Source organism: Anabrus simplex, chromosome 2 (assembly GCF_040414725.1).
Source record: "Anabrus simplex isolate iqAnaSimp1 chromosome 2, ASM4041472v1, whole genome shotgun sequence".
In the NCBI taxonomy this organism is placed as follows: Eukaryota; Metazoa; Arthropoda; class Insecta; order Orthoptera; family Tettigoniidae; genus Anabrus; species Anabrus simplex.
In genome coordinates, this window is record NC_090266.1 from 512,696,984 (window position 1) to 512,713,310 (window position 16,327).

Consider the following 16,327-nt stretch of genomic DNA (forward strand, 5'->3'; position numbering starts at 1 on the left):
GATCAATATCATAGTGAACAGTTATTTTGATTAGCGTTTTCTACTGCAGACTAGGATTGACAAGGTTGTAATGAGCTTTATTTACACTTTATATTGCCAGATTTTTGGAATAGCGTATTAACAATTGTATTCTTTTATCATAAAGCAAATGGGAAAAATTAGAAAAAATGAAGACATACGATACTATTTAATCATTTTTCAGATAATTGATAATTTGAAACAATACCTTACCCTAATATTAAAAGGTTTTATCAAGTTGTATCAATCATATCTTACGGATTCTAGGCACAGGTTTATCAAATTTGTAATACCGCAACACGGTTTTACTTCTAAACAACTATCTCCGATTAATTGAAAATAAAGGCAAAAAGAAGCAGCCTAAATATTCTAAATTCATGTCCATGCGTTCTCTGAATCAGCCACCCTATAGCCTGTTTGGTTCTCGATTAGACCCTATGGTAAATTAAAGTTATTTTATAACAGTTCAATTTCTACTCACGTGTGAAAAGAAATAGCAGATCCCTTCCGATAGCAACCTGTACAAATGAAGGCTGAACACGAATTTACCCTCGTGAATATCTTTCCATTCCACAGGTAAGGCCTAACCTTAGGCCTAATATTGCCGAAACTACTGTAATATATCAGATCGCACATTCCTTGAAAATATTTGACAATATATTATAACTCCATCTCATATAATACTAAAACAGATTCACTAACCGGCACGATTCAAATCGAAAACATGCAAGGGTCTGTAAACATTACCACGCTGTGCTAGCCATGCATTCGAAGCTGAAGCGCCCGCAACATGGCGATGCGCGAAAATGTTCAATATTCCGCATAGCATCAGCGCGCTCTGTGAGTCTAGATAAGTAATATTAATGTCTTTGTCCCAGACTAGCCTTAATCTCAGGGGTGATCAGTTCGTAATAGATGTCAAAAATTTAATCAATAAAAATATATAGGCGCACAAATAAACACAGGGATGAACGGGGCATGTAAATTAAGGTAGGGGACGGCTCATTCACAGATACTAATTACAGGACTCCACAATAGGACTGGGAAGTGACAACTTAAATTCCATGGGCACACTGGACTAACTACAATAAAAAGATATGAAAACTGTTTTCCTATTGAATTTGCAATAAGGAGCAATTTATTAACTTAATTCGCAAACTGCAAATGACGACAATTATTACACTTAGAAATTTCCATCCTGAAAAAAGAATACATAAATTTGGGTTCACCTCACTACGCTGGTCGTGTGAATATTATTTGGTGAATTCGCCCCATTATTCACTGGGGATCGAATCCACGTCTGTATTTGTGGACATTTCACTGCTGGAAACCTTCTTTAGGAGACGTGGGCATGAGAGTAAACTATTTACCGTCATCTCCACGTTCCGTTGGATATGAGTCACTACCGGGTATTTACATACTACACTGACTGAGCAAATGTCATGGGATAGCGGAGCACTGATGCGCAGGTGTGTTGTCTGCGGACCACACGCCTCCTGTGCCAGCGGCATTTGTATAGGAGACCTTGTGAACAGTGGCTGTGCATGTGACAGGTGTAACATGGAACGTCGTCGTGAGCTGACACCGTTCGAACGGGGTATGGTGGTCGGTGCTCGAAGGATGGGAAGTGCGATTTCGGAAGTGGTGCAGGAATTCAGCTTCACACGATCAACCGTGTCCAGGGTGTATCGTGAATGGTTGAATGCGGGTGTCACCGTCCACAACAGACGAACGACCAGCCGTCCAGCCACCCTTGATGAACATGACCGGCGACATCTGAGACGGATTGTCAATAGTAACAGACGGGCAACCGTGCAACAAATCACGGCTCAGTTCAACACAGGCCGTGCTAGACACGTCTCCCAGTGGACAATCCGTAGAAACATGGGTTCTATGGGGTATGGGAGCTGGCGCCGCACACGGGTGCCACTGTTAACCCAACGTTATCGGGCACAACGACGCGCATTTGTCGCCAGTCACCAGGCCTGGACGCTGGAACAATGGTGTAACGTTTATGGTCGGACAAATCGCGATTTCAACTGCGCCATGCCGATGGGAGGCACCCTGTATGGCGCAGACCACATGAAGCGATGGATCCCGCCTGCCTAGAAGGTGTGGTCCAGGACGCTGGTCTCTCTGTTATGGTCTGGGGTACGTTTTCCTGGTATGGAATGGGCCCCAACTTGTTCTGGAAGAGACTTTGAATGGTACGCGGTATGTTGAGCTGCTCGGAGACCATCTCCGCCCATTTTTGGCCTTCCAGCGCCCAGACGGTTCTGCGGTGTTTCAAGATGACAACGCACCGCCACATCGCTCCCACGTCGCCCGGGAATGGTTCCAGGAACATGCAGCGAAGGTCCAACGACTGCCATGGCCATACAGGAGCCCCGATATGAACCCTATCGAGCATATCTGGGATGTCCTGGAACGCAGGTTCCGTGCTATGGATCCTGCACCCACGAACAGGCCAGCATTGGCGGCCGCTCTGCAAAGGATTTGGTGTCAGCTGCGTCCAGAGGACTACCAGGGACTTGTCGACTCACTTCCACGGCGTCGCACTGCAGTTCGCAAGGCCAGAGGAGGCCCCACACGCTATTAGGTGACTATCCCATTACATTTGCTAAGTCAGTGTAGTAGGCCGGATTCCCACTGTGCAAATGTTATCGTATCTAAAACGGGAACTAATTGTACAGACGAACTCTAGCCTATATAACGAGATTTACAAACATGCCAGAGGTAGCTCGTCAACTCAAAACCTATCTCAATATTTACATTTCTCAGTACGACAAGAACGCACGGAAAGGTTACTTATTATGCTCGCACAATTAAGACATGTGCCGTCCGTGGGTTATTTTGCACATACTGCCAACTATCTCCCATGTGGAGTACCAAAATTTGGTACCGACCAATCCGACACACGACGACTGTCCCTATCATATCTTCCTATGATCATTATATAATTATCATTATCATTATTTACCTGATTATTATGAAATATAGTGATTACCATCAATTATTTTTATTATTATCATTTATTGCAATTATCATCCTATATTTGATTATTATCATTTATCATCCGGAATGATTATATGCTAACATTCGCCGACGTTTCAAACGATGGGTCTTGTTTCCTCATAATTAATCCGCACCAATTAATGATCAGTTTTATAATAAATTATTATTATTATTATTATTATTATTATTATTATTATTATTATTATTATTATTATTATTATTATTATTAGAGATTATCATATTCGTAACACTGAATCATCATGCATTAATATTTCAATTTGCTTTCATCATTATTATTCTCAGAAATTATAAGGCAAGTTCTTCTTCTTCTTCTTCTTCTTATTCTCCTTCAAATTATTATTATTATTATTATTATTATTATTATTATTATTATTATTATTATTATTATTATTATTATTTTAATATTTTCATCGGTGGAGATTATCATTATCGTATCACTTATTCATCATTGTTTAATATTTTAATTTTATTTCACCTTTATTATTCTCAGAAATAATCTAATAAATTCTTCCTATTATTCCTCTTCAAATTATGATTATTATGATAACTTAATTCCACATGTTACACTGCCGTTAACTATATTTATGTTTAATGCATAATCTTTTACAACTAGTTTGGCACTAAGCAATCAATTAAGAAAAGATTTACTTGGATTATTATTATTATTATTATTATTATTATTATTATTATTATTATTATTATTATTATTAATTTGAAAGTTTTATATTTTAATTTCTAATCTTTAGAATTTAGTCACATATGTTAAATCCCAATATTAACCACCAAGATCCGATTTATACCGGACGGGACACAACGGTATTCGTAACCGCGACCTTCATTTTCGTACTGCCGTTAATTTTACTGTCCTCCCAAGACAAATATCAAATCCCATGGCAACTCGCATCTGTGAAAAATACACCCAATACCTGCGATTGCTAAATTATTCCTTCCTTTTCGTTTGAAGTCCATTTGTTCCACTGGAACTCTTCAAACATTTAATTCACTAATTAATCCTCGGTGCATGGACTTTTCTACCACTCATAACACTGGAATCGGCATATTATATCGTCTTAGGCCTCGAGATTAATTTATTTCTTCATCAACATCAGTACGACTCAATTTTCACCTCATGCCGGATTTTTGTCCCGCACGAATTCCAACATCAAAAATGGGCTCAAACCACTATGGGCTTTCAATATATCGTGACCATCCTATACACGTGCCTCTCTCGCTTCTAAACAAATATTTATGATTATTATGGAGTCTAAAAACTTGAAATCAACTATTTCTGTAAAATCCAAATTTTCTGTCCGAATTAAAGTCTTTTACGCCACATGTTATCTCCATATTTAAATCACATTAACTAACGAACCCCCAAGGCATTATTATTATTATTATTATTATTATTATTATTATTATTATTATTATTATTATTATTATTATTATTATTATTATTATTATTATTATTATTATTATTATTCCACTATAACTTGCAAACTCACAAAGCATTATTATTATTATTATTATTTCACTTTAACTTGCAAACACACAAAGCTTTATTATTATTATTTCTTTAACTTGGAAACTCACAAAACATTATTATTTCCCATGACCTTCCGTACGCAAACACATAATCACACACCCTGGCACTTTCGAATATCTGGATGTCTGGTAACAAATATGCCTAACTAAGGTACAAATAATCACCGCAGTGATTGATAAATCAAAAAATAAACTGGGTTAGCATAAAAGAAAAACCTGACACTTGAAATGAACTTATACCAAAGTATTCACAAACAGCATGCATTAATTGAATGATATAACCCATATTTACATTACATACAACAAACAAATAATCAGTTAATTAGTCTAACTCATAATTACGTTAATTTAAATGAGTTCATCCGTCTATCTTAAATAAAATCATAGATTCGGGAAGCGATCCATGCGTTGCGTTAAGTAACCATGATTAATTTACACTCATGCCCGTCTTATCGCGATAACATCCCAAAATATATCAATTTTGTGTACTCATTCCTGTGTAGAATTCCGTTGTCTCGTGACGGTTGAGAAGCCTCATGGCCCCATATTTGTTTACTCGTTTATGTTGCCGCACTTTATAACATTAACATAAAAAACACTCCTGGGCGATTACCCATTATTAACACCATAATTATGAATATACAATGATTTATACAACAAAACACTTATTGGTGCCTAAAGACCCCTTGCACTTTCACAACTCTTTTCTTCACTTGTACCCGACCCACAACCCGTGACACTTTACAATGATGTGTCGTTTTATTCGACCCGGCGCGATCCGCGATTTTCACCCGGCACTTCCTGACATATTCCTAGGCCGCCTAGTGTTCGCCACGCTCCTACAGTTTCACCGTTTATCTTGAACTTATTAATTCAGGCTCCACACACTGCCTTCATAAAGTACTACCGGCTTTCTGTAGATCATTTGTTTTCAATCACATTAAACCTTTATAAATGCATTAACTTCAACATACAGTTATAATGATTATTAACACAAGGTACTATGAATAATCTCACTGTTCGTCTTCACTTTCATAACGACTCTCGTACTTTCAACTCTAACTGAATTAGAATGCGTCCCGAGGTACTGACTTGCAGTGTCAATGTGTCAGAGTATCAAACTATTTCAAACAACTATTGCAAACAAACTGTTCTTGTGAGGTCCCACTCCCTAGTATTTATGGACGATGTGGTTTCCCGCGTGGGTCATTCGCGGTCACTCCCGAGGGAAGGGGCTCGTTTTCATAAATCGGCACTTGCACGTTCATTTGGATCTGTTAATTTCTCTCACTTAATAAATTGGCGGCAAACATTCACGTGTCGTACTCCGATCTCATATCGTTCGGAGACCACGAAGATATTACTCGATATCTGTCTTCCACTTTTCGCGCGCTTAGTCGGCGTCCATGCTAGTGTGATCTTTCTGACCAATAGCGATACAGCGTGGGTCTATTCGTAGAATTCTCTATGTTAATTCATCAAACTTACAATTAATTAACATGGGGATGATATCTAAAAAAAACCTCTGTTCAATTCGGTGGTTGGAATATTTTAATTATTATTATCTGAGAAGATAACTGGAGTTCATATTCTATTCTGTCATGTTGGTGCATCTGTGAGCCCTTCATAAATTTTATCATAGGCTGAAACTGCAGCAGTTAGTTTAAATATCTCCACTCGACAACTTGACATCAATATGCCTGGAGGCATGGGAAACTTTATTTCGATATTTTCTCCGTATTGGTGACGTATGGGTTGCAACCTTGTTCAGGAATAAACACTCTGTCACTTCCTGGTAGCAATCAGCCCCTGTGTTGTGAGTGCTCCTTTCTAATTTTGTCACTAATGGATCGGCCATTCGTGCACTTCTTGCTTAGATTTAATCCTCTTAACTTTCGACATGGAAATACATCACCCATTATACCGACTTAAATCTCTTGGTGCCAGCTAATCCCAGCACGTCTGACAATGTTGAAATCTTTCCATACACCCAATTAACTTACCGTGTATATTTGAATATTCTCATATGCCTGAATTTATTTTATATTACCAAATCATGAAGTCTCTGGTCGATCTCACCCGGGTACAATACGTAGCGTTTGAAAACTGAAAAAAGTAGAAAATTAAACCCCATTTGAAATGATTTCCAAATGTGTTTTGATTTTATATCCTTTTAGGGTTACATGTGAAAGCTTGACGTACAAAATGTGTTCCCTACGCTACCAGTGCGAGAGGCTGGTGTGACCGTTGCAACTCTAGGGAAGCATTGATGTTCAAAATCCTGCAATACAATATTGATCACTGTTACAGTGTCATGCCTTTTTCAGTATACTCAGCTAATTTAAGTTGTATGTCACCAGAAATACAGCTAATAATGTTCAGCTCTCAAAACTTGCCCGGCAGGTAAAGTCTTATCTGGCCCTCGAAGTGGCCGATAAATTACGCGCCGGGTAACTACGATTTACGTATATGGATAAGAAAGAACTTCCACCTGTCAATACTGTTTATTGTATATGTACACTTACATCAGTACCAGTTTCAACTCTTTTTGGTCATCATCAGCTGACAAATCATAATATTACATCTATTAGGCACTGGTTTGTGTTACTTATCTAAAAAGATGCCGTCATCCATTAGCACATCCGGATGTCTAATTGGGATATGAGTTGGATGTTATCGTCATTTCACTTGTGATTCCGTGAGATTAAAATTATTTTTGAGATTCAAATATGGTAGTAAAACACATAGCCTAAGATTAAAACTAATTGTACGTGCACATTAAACACATTAAAACACTGTAAACATGTATATAAAACGCTTATTGAATTTAAAAGTTCATGTCTTGCGTATTCCTTCTTCAGACGTCCTTGTTAGGGTCTTGTGCGCCAATGTACATGTTGATTGATTTTGAGCTCGTAAACAGTGGTGTAGGTTCTTGAGATTGTTCTATTTGACTAAAAGATGTCTTCATGTATGCTTGTAATAAAAACCCAAGTCCAATATTGTGGATAGAGACAATATGTGATTGCGCTGAAAACTTGTTTTCAAATGTTAGAAGTAGATGATGAAGTCTTGGTTTTTTAATATGGTTGAATATAGATTTTTAGTGGTAACCTCTTCCTTGTCTATATTTGTGTACCGGTGCTGTTATCTGTGAAAGATAAACTGACCTGAGTAAAGTGCTGTTGTTGTTGTGGTTGGGTGACGTTCTGTTTGGGAGCTCGCTGCGTACTGCTGCGTGTTCGCCTTGGATTTTTTTATTTTTTATTTTTTTTTATCGGGGGGGGGCCGAAGCCCGCTCCCCCCGCGTGACCAACGACTCAATCTACATGGCCTCCGACATGCTATTATTTCTAAGAAGAAGAAAGAGATAGCAGGGAAGAGTGGGAAGTGATACAAGGAGTATCTGCCTGTTTCCATGTCAGACACGCTACCAGGCGAGATTGTATTAGGTATATGGTGTTGAAGTATGGTATTGAAGGGTCAGGGAAAAACCACATAGGCAGAAAGAAGAAAGAGCCTACATGTAAAACCTGACATCTTGTGATAGCACATGCAAGGATGTGGGCTGGAAAAAGACCAGAGGTTTTGTTAGTTAGGAACAGGTAACATGCACAATACATAAACCAATTCCTTGCCATTCCATCGCCTGGGGATCAGTCCGTCTGGGCACTGCTGTGACTAGCACGGTCCTTGCCGGCTGCGGAGCCATGCGTCGAGTACCACTAGGGCCTGTCGCACGACTCCACCTCCTTGGGGTACCTCGTACCCAGTCTCCGATCCCGGAGAATGAGGGCAAGCCCGCCGAGGCGGGGGCCTCCTGGAAGGGGGTGGGTCATGGCGCCGGGCCTCCTTCCTCTCTGCCCGCGCCATGGCCCGGTAGACAGGGCAACTGCGATGGGAGGCCGGGTGGCCCCCCGAGCAGTTGGCGCACACCGGCGCGTCTCTAAGTGTTGCGCAGGCCGTGTAGTAGTGATCACCACCACAGCGGTTGCACCTCACCTCGAGCCCACAGCTGACCTGACGGTGGCCCCACCTCAGGCAGCGGAAACACTGCAAGAGCTGCTGAGGGGGACGTTTCACTCTCACCTGACTGCCGCTACCCGCTGAGGTCCTCTCCTGATTGCCTCCTCGGTTGACTGCTGTCCTGGGAGCAGTCCTGGGTTGCGGCTTGGCGGTCCTCTCCTGGTGAGCCAGCGTCGCCTTCTGTTTCCTGGTGCGGCGTCGTCTTCTTCTTCCCAGGGGTTGCTTCTCGGCGGGGGAAGAGGCCTCGTCCGGGTGACCCTCCTCCCGGCCTGGTGACCCCAGGGTGGCTGATGGCTCCGCTGCGTCGCCATCTTCTTCTTTCCCCTGGCTGGCGGCGGCGGTGGCGTCGGTCGGTCCCAAGGGTTGCTTCTCGGCTGGGGAAGAGGCCTCGCCCTGGTGGCCCTCCTCCCGGCCTGATATGTTCGTTGTAGAGACGGGTATGGATGGAGGGGAAGGGGGAGTGGTTATTGTGGGGGTAGGGGTGGATCTGGGCTTGTCGTTAGTCCATTTATTGGAGCGTGCTGTGTTCCGCTTATTTACAATTTTGAGGTAATCATTTTTAGGGCGGGAATAACTTTGTTGAAGATGATATTTGTTTTCTCCGTAATGTCATTTATATTGTAATTAGGATTAGCGTATTGGTCTAGGGAAATGTAGAAATCTTCAGTTATATTAAGCAAAGGGCCCTAAGAATTTGTTTAATATTTTCATATAATTCTTGGTGTCCGTAAACCTGTGTTTGAATTATTCGATATGCTGACCTATTGAAGAAAAGTGGTTATGTTTTATTGCGTTTAAATGTTCGTTGTAGCGGATTATGAAGTTTCTACCTGTACCACTGTTTACGAGCTCAAAATCAATCAACAAACATAGGCGCACAAGACCCTAACGAGGAAGTCTGAAGAAGGAATACGCAAGACATGAACTTTTAAATTCAACAAGTGCTTTATATACATGTTTTCAGTGTTTTAATGTGTTTAATGTGCACGTACAATTAGTTTTAAGCTTAGGTTAAGTTTTTACTACCATATTTTAATCTCAAAAATAATTTTAATCTCACGGATTCACAAATGAAATGACGATAACATCCAACTCATATCCCCATTAGACATCCGGATGTGCTAATGGATGACGATATATTTTTAGATAAGTAACACAAACCAAAGCCTAATAGATGTAATATTATGATTTGTCAGCTGATGATGCCCAAATAGAGTCGAAACCGGTGCTGATGTAAGTGTACATTTACAATAAACAGTAGTGACATGTGGAATTTCTTTCTTATCCATATACGTGTAATCAGCCAATAAGGACATGAAACTCATAAATAATGATAACTACGATTTATGCTGCCGGTAGCGCTACCTGGGAATGGTCGAACGGAAACATCCTTTTACGCGTAGGGCGATTTACGCGCTACTTTACCAGTAGATGGTAGAACCGGCCCACAGTCATAGGAGAAAACAGCCCCGGTGGTGCAGATGAGAATTCGATCAAATCAAGTACAGTACAGCATGAATAATTTGAGAAGTTGTTGGTTGACGACACAAAGCGCCTTACAAAAATTTTACATGGATGAGCCAGAAAGATTTTGAATTTTTGTTAGAGAAGGTTGGATGTCTGATTGCACTGCCGGATACGGTACCAATTTTCGTGAAGCAATACCGTCAAATTTTAGACTGTTGCTTACCCATCGATTTTTGGCTACTGGCGACAGCTATACTACCTTGATTTACTAGGTTTCAAGTTTCTCAACCTAGCATCTCACGAATCACCCCAGAAGTGTGCATAGCGTGGAGTGATCCAAGCTGATAACGCCATGGAACCCTTGACAAACAAACCAGGTCGGAATTCTCAAGAGACAAAAGCCATTAGGGATGAGTTTATGGAGTAATTTATCAGATGAAGGCTGTGTACCATGGCAGGATCGGTATGCTTAAAGCTACGAAAAGTTTTGGAAGCTTCTTGTATACTGGAATTTAATAATATTTTTAAAAATGAAAATGTATTAGATTTAAGTAGAATATCCGAACCATATTCTGATTATTTTATCCCCTTACAGTTCACATTTCTAATAAACTTATACCAGGAGAATGAAAGATAACTCGTGGCAACTATGACAATAAGCAGACACAGTGACGAAGAAAAAGACTGTAATGAAACGGTGTTGGAAGACTTTGCAAAATTAGAGTAGCGGCGAATGGATTTCCAAATACAAAGTAGATTAATTGTTGTGAGTTAACAGAACCATTTGTTGTTATGCTGTTAAATGATGTACTTACGAGGAATCCATAGGCATTTGAATGTCATACTATATTTATACATAGGCTATATTATTATTGAACAATACTTTTATTGGCTTTACGACCCATTACTACTTTTACAATTTTCCAATTTTCTGAGTCGCCGAGGTGCCAGAATTTAGTCTCGCAGGAGTTCTTTTACGTGCCAGTAAATCTACCGACATGAGGCTGACGTACGCCTACCTACTTGAGCAATTTCGAATACCACTGGACTGAGCCAGGATCAAACCTACTAAGTTTATTATTGTTGATGTAGTTAGTACTATGATGTCATTAAATTATATTTTCATTTTAATCTCTAATTTATTTATTTCTTGTGCAAACTATTGCCAGTAGTAATAACAAGAAAACCAGGTATTGAATAATAATAATAATAATAATAATAATAATAATAATAATAATAATAATAATAATAATAATAATAATAATGTTATTGGCTTTACGTCCCACTAATTACTTTTACAGTTTTCGGAGACACCGAAGTGCCGGAATTTAGTCCCGCAGGAGTTCTTTTATGTGCCAGTAGAGTTGCCAGGTTGTACGTTTTTCCCGTATTGTTACGTTTTTTTACTGTTAATTTAGCCTTACGTTTTTATTTCCCCGTACAACACTTTCTCACGTTTTTTAATATTTGACGCTGGCTTATCGTAGAACTCAACAAAATACTTCGCCTTAATATGTATATAACAAAAATGCACATTTATTTGATTATATTTGTTATTATTACCGTTCGGATATAGATTTTACGGTAGTCTATGTTTAGGTTGGTACTTCTGACGATCACTCGATCGCACAATCGATAGTGTTGTCGATATACTTCATTTCCGATTAGCTGTTTTACACATGTTCGTAAACTTCATTCCAGTGATAATTTAACCTTTACGGCCCTCCAGAACTTTCTATTTCTCATATTCAGTGGTGTCGATTCTTACAGCAATTTTCTTCTCATAACGAGCAGGAGTTCTTTTATGTGCCAGTAGAGTCTCTTAGGTGACTTCAATATACACCATTCTGTGTGGGGAAGCAGTAGTGATACTTCCCTGGGTTCTTATTTCCTTACTGTTTCTCAATCGCACGACCTTGTCATTTTAAACGATGGTTCTCCCACGCGCCTTACTCCTCCCGGCTCTCCTCCAAGTGCCGTAGATTTATCATTATATCGTACTGCAATGGCTTCGGTTGTAACATGGCATCGCCTTTCAGATACACATTCTAGCGACCATTTCCCTATTATTCTTACGTATGGTCTTGGTAGGTTTCCTAGTTCTTCTTCCACTCCTACATGTATCAGTAATGTTCGCTCCCTCCGTCACTTTGATCGAGTATCTTTCATCTCTTATGTTACCCACCATCTTGAGCTTCTTTCGGATAATATTTTGTCCTTTTCTACTCTCTTTCAAATTATACAAGATTATCTCGATCTTTGCCATCCCTATAAAATTGTTTCTTCCCACTCTTCTCGTCCCTCTTCTTTTTTACGATGGTGGGATTCTGAGTGCCAAAATCTCGTTCTCAAACGACGCCGTTTATTTCGGATATATAGGAAAACATTAGCCCCCATCATTATTTCCGTCTTAAACAACATATTGCTTATGCTAGACGAGTTTTATTTTCTAAACGCCGTGCTGCATGACCATCCTTTATTTCCTCCTTAAACGCTCATACTTCGTCTTCTCAATTATGGAGTGCAATTCGCTCACTCACCCGAGCTTCTCAACACATTCCACCCTCTGTCACCCCTCCACAGATTATATCTCTCTTTCTCAATTCATTCCTGATTATGTCGTGCCCGACCTTAATATTCCCCTGTCTCCTTGTTCTTCCCGCTTTTCTGTATTACTCCAACCTATACACCTTCCTGAATTTGAGGCCACCTTGTGTAACGCAAAGAGTTCGTTTCCAGGCCCTGATTATATATCATACGATACGCTCCGCATCCTCCCCCTACGTGCTAAACAAGCTTTATTGGCTCTCGATAATAATATACTTCTCACTACCTCTGTTCCTACCTCTTAGGAATGATTTTTTGTGCCTATCCTTAAACCTCGTCAACTTCACACTGACGCTAACAGCTTTCGAGGGATTGTCCTTGGTTCGTGTATCCGAAAGACTTTTTTAAAATTCTCCTTCAACGACTTCTGTGGTCTCTTGAGTATTACAATTTAGTTCCCAAATACCAATTCGCCTACTTTAAAGGTCGTTGTGCACAAGATGCTATTAACATTTTAATTATAGATATCTTAATAGCGCAAATTTGTAAGGACAGTATTATTGCTATTTTTTGGACATAAGAGGAGCCTTTGACTCCATACCCCCTTCATCTTCTCTGGGCTAATCTCTCGTAGAAAGGTTTTCCTGCTCATTTTCTCCATATCTTGCGTAATTTGTTTATCTATCGTAAACTTTCACTTATATCCGCTTATTCTTCTCTTCCTTTTTGTCTGTCATCTGTCGGTGTTCCTCAGGGAGACATTTTAAGTGGTCTTCTGTTGAACAATTGGTTACACAAAAAGCTCGCATTCTCTTTTAAGCTGATAGAATTATTTATTATTCTCACAGTAATGTAGATGTGTGTCGTCACCATATATATCAGCTAATGGAGCAAGTCATTACGTGGCTTACTTTCCATGGTCTTCAACTTTCCACCTCAAAATGCTGTGCTATGTTTTTTACCTCTAAGCATAGATTTAATTCTGAGCCACTTGTTTTCGATTCTCGTGTCATTCCTTTTTGTTCCTCCCACAAATACCTTGGTGCACTAGCGTAGCGGAGGGGGGCCCAGGGGGACCGGTCCCCCCTAAACTATTTCGTGAAACTAGAACGAGGATCAGCCGTTGTTTTACGTACGGTACGAACAACTTAAAAACTTACGCAGAAATGTTAAGTTAACGTAGTGACAAAGAATCTACTAGCAAGGCTCAATAGGGCCGTACATAATTTTCCATATTTGTATCTTCTCATCAGGACGGCCCAGGCTTGAATCGCAGTCGATACATGAAACATTTTTAAAATGGGAAATCACGTTCTATTGGTACGGATTCTACTTAAAACACTAGAGCCCGTCCCTTACCTTTCCTTATACTTTTGAGCCAGGGCCACATCATTTATGGTGGTGTATTTTGAGTATCCAACCATTCTTCGGACTTACCTTCTACCTTAAATGGTGAGTGGATGCAGTGGCGTACCCACAAAATAATTTCCGTAAGTCGAGGCCAGTAGTGTGGATACAACTTTTCCTTGGAAGGGGTTGTGAAAAGAGTTTTTAATTTTTATTTAGAAATTGCTTTACATCGCACCGGAGGTCTTATGGCGACGATGGGAAAGGAAAGGGCCGAGAGTGGGAAGAAGCGGCCGTGGCCTTAATTAAGGTACAGCCCCAGCTTTTGCCTGATGTGAAAATGGGAAACCACAGAAAACCATCTTTAGCGTTGCCGACAGTGGAGTTTGAACCCACTATCTCCCGGATGCAAGCAGACAGCTGTGCGCCCGTAACCGCACGGCCAACTCGCCCGGTGGATATGAAAAGAAAGCCGGTCTTACCGAGTGCGGTGACGGATCTTCAGTAGATATTGTTGGTTTTGATTTTTACCATGTACAATCATACCTTCTGTACTCTTAATATAAACCGACTGCATTATTGAAACTGTTCGTTCTTCGTTTGTGAGGAAGTAGAATCTTCATTTAATTTGTCTTCTTAAGAAAAGGAACCCCGTGAAGGTGGCTACCATCCAGGTCGTAGATATTTCGATTACGGGAGACTCAAGACCAACTCTACTGCACCCACAAACAAGGCTGTATCCTCCCCATCCCATGCCTTTCTTAACTCTGTCAGTGCCGGGAATCGAATGCAAGATGCCTTAAGTCAAATTCTAAAATAAGGAGACCTAAAAGTGACCAGCCGGCCTCACGGTGTAGGGGTAGCGTGCCTGCCTCTTACCGGAGGCCCCGGGTTCGATTCCCGGCCAGGTCAGCGACTTTTACCTGGATCTGAGGGCTGGTTCGAGGTACACTCAGCCCACGTGTTTATAATTGAGGAGCTATCTGACGATGAGATGGCGGCCCCAGTCTAAAAAGCCAAGAATAACGGCGGAGAGGATTCGTCGTGTTGACCACACGACACTTCGCAATCTGCAGGCCTCCGGGCTGAACAGCCGTCGCTTGGTAGGCGATGGCCCTTCGGGGCTGTTACGCCATAGAGTTTGGTTTGGAAGAGTGAACAGAGAAGGAAGCGAAACCCCTGCAAGGCTCTTTAACTTTCAGCTAGTTCTTCTGCCCGGCCTCGTGCACTTAGGAGAGTAAGAAAACGTACGCCTTAATAAATGCTCCTCATAAAACCTTTGTAAAAATACTAACTGCATCTATTTGTAACAATAATCACAAACGCCTCCTTTTCATGTGGCTCAGTTGGTTGAGTCGCTGACCTTCTGAGTCTGAGTTCGCAGGTTCAAATCCTGGCTTGGGTCGGTGGCCCTTAAAACGGTGTTGAAATGGCAACAGCTCAGTATCGTTGGTTTCTGGCACGTTAGTAAAAATTACACATACGAATATTAGCGTCACAAAACTCTAACTTTATACTACTATATTCTGTATCCCAGGCTTGCGAGGAAAAGTAATTAACAATTTACTTTACGTCGCACCGACACAGAGAGGTCTTATGGCGACGGTGGGATAGGAAAGGCTTAGAAGGGGGAAGGATGCGGCCGTGGCCTTAATTAAGGTACAGCCCCAACATTTGCTTGGTGTGAAAATGGGAAACCACGGGAAAACATTTTCAGGGCCGCTGACGGTGGAGTTCGAATCCACCATCTCCCGGATGCAAACTCACAGCTACGTGGCCCTAACCGCGAGGGAAACTAATAGGACAAGGTAAACCCTACATAGCATATGTTGTGACGTGTATATTTCTTTACCAACTAACAAAATATCTATACCCATACGCTTTACATTTTATATTTATTTATTTATTTATTTATTTATTTGTTTGTTTGTTTGTTTGTTTGTTTGTTTGTTTGTTTGTTTGTTTGTTTGTTTGTTTGTTTGTTTGTTTGTTTGTTTGTTTGTTTGTTTGTTTGTTTGTTTGTTTGTTTGTTTGTTTGTTTGTTTGTTTGTTTTTTGTTTGTTTGTTTGTTTGTTTGTTTGTTTGTTTTTTGTTTGTTTGTTTGTTTGTTTGTTTGTTTGTTTGTTTGTTTGTTTGTTTGTTTGTTTGTTTGTTTGTTTGTTTGTTTGTTTGTGCCTTCAGTACAGCGGCGAAGTTAGGGCTCCAGGCCCTCTCATACACTTAACCACATACTAATCAGGAACCTAAATAAAATACTGAGATACTTAAAATAGTTAAAACTACATAAATTAATAGAATTGAAAATAAATTGAAAATAAATTTAAATAAATGACTAACTAAATTA